This window comes from Hibiscus syriacus, unplaced genomic scaffold (genome assembly GCF_006381635.1).
Source record: "Hibiscus syriacus cultivar Baekdansim isolate YM2019G1 unplaced genomic scaffold, ASM638163v2 tig00110988_pilon, whole genome shotgun sequence".
Lineage (NCBI taxonomy): Eukaryota > Viridiplantae > Streptophyta > Magnoliopsida > Malvales > Malvaceae > Hibiscus > Hibiscus syriacus.
Window position 1 is genome coordinate 2520150 of NW_024062942.1, and position 7483 is coordinate 2527632.

At 36.1% G+C, this 7483-nt stretch overlaps 1 pseudogene; it reads left to right on the forward strand.

Annotated features, from left to right (window-relative positions):
- The first annotated feature begins 803 nt into the window (after positions 1-803).
- Positions 804-4166, forward strand: LOC120148918 (annotated as a pseudogene).
- The last annotated feature ends 3317 nt before the right edge of the window (positions 4167-7483 follow it).

Genomic DNA, 7483 nt, shown 5'->3' on the forward strand with positions numbered 1-7483 from the left:
GAATTCCACTGAAAGCATTCCACCTAAAGTTGCAGCTTGATTTTGTTGAAAATATGGTAATGGGAAAATTGCTCATTTAGTCCCTAAACTTTAAGTTATTTACAAGATTAGTCTTTAAGTTTCAACTATAAATATCCTAATCTATTTAGCTTCAAAATCATCCCAAATCATTATAGCTTTCTCCCAATACTAGAGAATTTATAGAGTTGTTTTCTTCTTTTTATCAAGGTAGAAAGAATGGTGTGAAGATATAATTGTTCTAATCAAATCTTCAAGTGGAAGATTGTTGAAAAATAGTGTGAATGCACTGAATTCCACCGAAAGCATTCCACCGAAAGTTTCAGCTTGATTTTGTTGAAAATATGGTAATGGGAAAATTGCTTATTTAGTCCCTAAATTTTAAGTTATTTACAAGATTAGTCCTTAAGTTTCAACTATAAATATCCTAATCTATTTAGCTTCAAAATCATCCCAAATCATTATAGCTTTCTCCCAATACTAGAGAATTTATAGAGTTGTTTTCTCCTTTTTATCAAGAGAGAATTGTTATTGTTTTCTCATTGTTAAATCGAGAGAAGTTGTAATTCCTATTTTCTCATAGTGAAATTCTTTTATCTTTGCCCGTGGTGTTTACCCAATATTATTTAGGGGTTTTGCACATTTGTATATTCTTTATATTCATTTTTATTTTCACAAATTATCAGTTACGATTTTGTTCTATCCGATAGTCGTATTCCGCAACAGATTTTTCATATAGAGTAGAGTTTGAATGAGTTGAGAGACTGATTTTTAGCAGTGTGGAAATGAAGAGTTTGATGCTGTTTAAACTTGGCTCACTGCTTTTGGCAATGATGCGGATTTCTTCTGCTACTCTTTCTCCAACTGGTATAAACTATGAAGATTAGTTTTTTTTTCTCAAAATTTTTCCTTCCTGCATCCAATTCACTAACAAAAACTTATCTGCTTCTAAAATTTGAAACTTGAAACTTGGGGCTTGCTTTTGTTGTTTCTCAATCACTGTTATCTTTGTTGTATTGATTAGTTCATAGATTCTTTTTGTTTTCCAAGAAAAAATGCTTTGAATGTCTGTCTGAACAGTTACCATCATAATTACGTAGTGACACATAACCCATTTGCCTTTTTTCAAGTCTTTTCTTTTCTTTCAAGAATGGAATGTCAATTCATTTATATTCCTTGTGAACGAGTGATGAATTTTTTAGTAGTGGTTGCTTTAATGGCCATTAAATCATATCTAAACGACCCGTATAATGTTCTGGAGAATTGGGATTCAAATTCTGTTGATCCATTTAGTTGGAGGATGGTTACTTGCACTCCAGATGGCTATGTTTATGCTTTGTAAGTTCTCTTCTTCCTCTCCATATCTGGCCTATTTCTAATAGACATTGTCATGGGAAATTAAACCAAGTATTTGTGTAAACTCCTTGCTTTTCTACCTTGACGAGGGGGATTTCCTAGTCAAAACTTGTCTGGGACTTTATCCCCATTGATTGAGAACCTTAGTGAGTTGCAATCAGTGTAAGTTAATTGCCTTTGTTGACCAAGTTGCATATAAATTTATCCTTATTTTTGTGACTCAAGTTTCCTGCATTTTTTTAAGTGATTACTTGTTTGTTCCCTTTTCATGCATAGGTTGCTTCAGAATAATGCTATTTCAGGTCTGATGCCGGCTACCATTGGGAAGTTAGAGAAGCTGCAACTCCTGATTTCTCCAACAATACTTTCAGTGGCGAAATACCAACTTCCTTCGGAGACTTGAAAAACCTCAACTATTTGTAAGTGTCCATTTTTTTTACTGCTTTTGCATCATCTTCATCTGCTTACATGTACCTTTCCTTGTTCTTGCTGGACGTATCAGACGGTTAAACAATAATAGTCTTACCGGACCCTGCCCGCATTCTTTGTCAAAAATTTGAGGTCTTACTCTTGTGAAGTATCTGGACTCGTTTATCTTTTATTTTGATGTCTTGCAATTTGTAATGCCTTGGATTTACCTTGTTACTATTCTGTGTGTTATTTCACTCGCCCATCGCCTATGAAAAAATGTTTTTATAAGGACCTGTCTTATAATAATCTGAGTGGTTCCCTGCCAAAAATATCAGCAAGGACTTTCAAGCGAGCTATTTCTTTCCCTTATTCTGTTAATGGTTATAATGTATGTAACAATGGTTTATTAATCATGGTTCCCTTCATTTTCCTTTTAGAGTTATCGGTAACCCTTTAATTTGTGGGCCTAAAACGGGCAACAACTGTTCTGCCGTCGTTTCAGAGCCTCTTATTCTCCCACCAGATGGCCCAAAAGGTGACTATCACTGTGTTAGAGATGCAGTTTCTTGTCAAACTCATGATATGCCTTCTGCATTACAGTTTAATTCATGTCTGAATATCTGGATCCTTTATTTCTTACCTCAATCAGACTCTGGATCAAAAGGCCATCTTGTAGCTGTTGCTTTTGGTTCTATCTTTGGTGCTCTTTTTTTCATCATACTGTTTATCGGGTTTCTTGTTTGGTGGCGATATAGACACAACCAGCAGATTTTCTTTGATGTACATGGTCAGCTTCTTAAAATTCCCTGATCTTGTTGTATTATCCGTGATTCAGTATTATTGTATAAAGCTTTATGCATCTATAATATTTCAAAACTCATCATGAGCAAGGCCTCCTAATTCACATGTAGTTTCCTTTCTTTACTTGCTCTAGTATCCTTTAATTACTAGCACATACATGTTGCATGGAAGAACAATACGACCCGGAAGTATGCTTAGGACATTTGAATAGGTATACTTTTAAGGAGCTGAGGGCGGTGACCGACCATTTCAACTCGAAGAATATTCTTGGCAGAGGTGGATTTGGGATAGTGTACAAGGGTTGCTTGAATGATGGGACTTTGGTGGATGTTAAAAGGCTGAAGGACTATAACATAGCTGGTGATGAAATCCAATTTCAGACCGAAGTAGAGACGATAAGTTTAGCTGTCCATCACAATCTTCTCAGCCTTTCTGGATTCTGCACAACTGAGAATGAAAGGCTTCTGGTCTACCCCTATATGCCGAATGGAAGTGTAATGTCTAGATTAAAAGGTTAGTTTACTGAAGTTCAATAGTCCTTAATTTCTTTATAACAATATGATCGTATTATTTGTCTTTTAATTACAATTTGAAGCGATAAATCTTATTCGAATTTCGCATCTACTCCTTACGAGTAACTTTTCAAATTCGCGGTTTTGTCTTAGATCATATTCATGGTAGGCCAGCTTTAAACTGGGCAAGGCGGAAGAGGATAGCCTTAGGTACAGCGTGGGGACTTGTATATTTGCATGAACAGTGTGACCCAAAAATCATTCATCGCGATGTCAAAGCTGCCAAACATTTTGTTGGAAGAAGACTTTGAGGCGGTTGTTGGAGATTTTGGATTGGCAAAGCTTTTAGATCACCTAGACTCTCATGTTACTACAACAGTTCGTGGTACTGTTTGTCACATAGCTCCTGAGTATTTATCAACAGGTCAGTCATCCGAGAAGACAGACAGACGTATTTGGGTTCAGGATCCTACTCCTTGAGCTTATCACAGGTCAGAAGGCCTTGGATTTCGGACGAGAGTCGAACGAGAAGCACGTAATGCTTGATTGGGTACTCTCTATTTCTCTCTAATTTAACGTACACTTTAACCATCACAAAAGTCTCGTATTTAGTTAACTTGTCTTGCAGGTAAAGAAGCTACACCAGGAAGGTAAACTAAGCCTGCCGGTGGATAAGGATCTAAAAGGCAATTTTGACAGAATTGAGTTAGAAGAAACGATTCAAATTGCTCTTCTATGCACTTAATTCAACCCTCTACACCTTCCGAGGATGTCTGAAGTATTAAGGATGTTAGAAGGTGATGGTCTGGTCGACAAATGGGATGCCTCGCAAATGATCGAGACGCCAAGGTCCCGATCGTGCTATAACCCTCCTCTACAAAGATACTCCTATTTTATAGAAGAATTTTCGCTCGTGATGGAAGCCATGGAGCTTTCCGGTCTGAGGTAATGAATGTGGGGTTTAAACTTGGGTGCCTACTCAATTGGAGCGCTATGAATTGGAAAAAGGAGTGATTGGTGTTGAAATGTTGATTGTTAATTGCTTGTAGTTATCTGTAAAAGGAAAAAGAAGAAACAATTGAAAGGCTCTTGTTCTTTACTATGTAAGGGCTGTGAGCAAAGTTGAGCTTGTGGCTGCTGTGAAGAAATTTTGGAAAATATGTTATCATTTTTCTATGATTATGATTTAAACAAATACACGGCTTGAGATTTTACATAATATATGTAAAAGATAATATTTAGTCTAAAGTATACAAATTAATAATTAAACTATGATATGAATAATTTGATATTACTTACTGAATATAATTTTATTTATTTACTAGTTTTCTGAAGCACAATTTAAATTATTTTATTCTATTTTAATTTCAAGTAATATATATTTATCTATTCAAAAATTTGAATCACAAATTAAATTATTTTATGTTATTTAATATTATCTTTATTTATTTAAAAAATTAGAAACATAGTTTAAAATATTCTATATTATTTAATATTGCATGTATTACATGTCTTATATTATTTATGCAAATCATATTTTCAGTTTATGAAAAATTCTAACTGTTTTTAAAGGGCAAGTTTTTTTTTCTGGTATTCAGACTCAAGCCTTTGTGACCTTTACACAGGGTTTCACCGGTTTTTATCCTAATACACCAAGCGAGTTAATTATCTAGGATATTGGATCAACATAGCCTTTATTTTGGAAACTACGGTATTTTCTATTGTGCACATCAAACTCGCCACCTCGAGGTCACGAGTGTCCGAATATATTTTTTTCAATTATCCTTGTGAAGTAGGCCTCATGTAAGCCATTATTTACTATCATTAAAATGACTCTTCACCTTGGCGTGACAAGTCCGTTTAAAAAATATTTTTTTTAAATTACAAAAAAAAATAAAAAGTATAAATTAAAAAATCGTGTGGAACTCATCACCTCTGCGTGACGAGTTCCTTCAAATTCAAAAAAATAGTAGTAGTTTGGCCGAGTATTTTTCCATATAACCATTGGATTTAAGGTTATAAATAGGGGTTTGGAGTTTTGATTTCTCACCAAACCCTAAATCTAAAAAAATACAAAAAACCTTTTGTCAAAATCTCAAAAAATGGAAACCCGAGAATATATGTTGTGACTAGATAACGTCTCTGTTTCTTTAATCGTACAATGGTCGGATGTTGAATGGAATATTTAGAAACGCGAGATGACATACGGAGAGCTGCATCAGCAAACCATGATATATATGCATCAATTCGGTCTATTGTTTGCCATATTTGTGTGTGGCTTCAAGCTATACCCGACATTAATTGAGGCTCTGGTCAAACGTTGGCGACCCGAGACGCACACATTCCACTTCCTGATTGGTGAAGCGACGATAACTTTGGAAGACGTCACTTACCAACCCAGTGTTCCTATGAATGGCACCTCATGGTGAGTCAGAACATGTATGACCCCGCATCATTGGTCTACCAAGTATGGGAAAATGGTCACTATCCGACGTCATTGATGGCTTTCGGGTACGGATAACATGGTTGGAATCAAAATTCCAAGTGACGGACGATTCTACCGAGGAGGAGGTTATTTTCGCGTCTCGAGTATATCTTCTCCAACTGATCGGAGGGGTATTATTACCAAATAAATTCGATAATTTGGTGCACACTCAGTATCTGCGATATTTAGAAGACTTCGCTATGTGTCGTAATACCAGTTAGGGCTCGACGATGTTAGCATTTTTGTATCGGGAGCTTTGCAAGGCTGCAATTGTCCAGCCAGGTCAAAAAGTCGATGTAGAATACTATTTAATATTGCTAAAATCGTGGGCGTGGTATCAGTTCCCAATTTGACACTAATTACAACAGCCTTGGTCAAGTTTCCTCTCGCTGCAAGGTAATTATTTTTTTTATGATTTTTTTAATTTCATAAATTTAATTATTTTTTATTTGTTTAAAACATTTTTTATTTTTTAAAATTTTAGATGGCGACATAAAATATCCGAGACGAAGTTGGCGAGTGCCACTACGCGAGATATACGATTGAGGATGGACATCGTCGATCAATATGCGGTATGACATATGATTTTTTTATTTTTTTAATCTTTTTAACTTTATTAAGTTTGATATTTAATATTTGCAGTTCTCTTGGAATCTGTATGTTAACGAAGGGATCAACCAGTTATTGCCTAGGAGATTTTTTAGGGGTCCCACTTATGGTGTGTCGTGATGTCGTTATTGCATTATGTGATTGTTGAGTGGTACACTGTTGATAGAGTGATACGACAGTTTGCGTCGCATCAATCGATTCCTACGCAGATGGTTGATATGGAAGCGCTCCATAGAATTGATACGCGTGAGAAACATACCGAAAATTGGTTGGTGAAACATGTTATATATATATCGATGCGTAGAATCAGCGTAAACAATCGCTCCCCCGTGTCTCGACATTACACTACTAGACCTAGATTTCGACTATTCTCCATATCTCTAAAATTATGAAGAGAATGGGAAACCATATATGTCATAACCCAATTTAAAGAAAATTAGAATACAAATAAAAAGTTAAAATAGAAAAAACAATTTAATGAAATAGGGGACCAAAAATGCAAGTTTTCATAAATTTTAGGCCTTTTTAGAAACTGCATGAAATTTAGGAACTTGAATTCTAATTATCCCATTTTTATTACCCAGTGAAAAATAAACTCCCCGATCGAGCAACCTCAAAATTCACCCCTAAATTATCAACCCTAAATCCCTAACCCCATTAAATTCATCACCCGATTCCCTACCGTCCGACTGCCCCAACCTGTGTCGCTACCCTCAAAACGACCGCCCTTTGTTCCGATAAAAAACCTGACCAATCGCTTGTTTCCTTTGATTTCGACCAAATCGTCGATTATCGTGCCTCATCGTTTTCACCATTGTATTCACTGGTGTTGTGCGACCAAAACCCGATAGGGTTGGTTGTTTATCGTCGTGCCGTCGTCAACCACCATTTGGGTAAGTTACCGATCGATTTTTTTTGTGATTTTGGTATATTTTGAATGTGATATTGGATTGATTTTGGGTGTAATTGAAGCCATGGTTGTCTTAGGAGTAATCGACCGGTGAAAATGGCCCATGTCACCACCGCACGTGCCGGTAGTGCACTAGTGGTCTTTAGCCGATCCAGGAAATTTCTAGAACCAGTCCAGATAGACCGAACCCGACCCGAACCGAGTTGACCCGACCTGAACCGAGTTGACCGGTCTGACCGTTGACTTTGATCGGTCTGACAGTTGACTTTGATCGATCTGACTGTTGACTTTGACAAAAATAAAATTTATGAAAAGTCATACTTTATGTTTTTCGACTTCATGAGTCCGAATCCGAAGTCAATTTTTTCAAATTCGAACCCT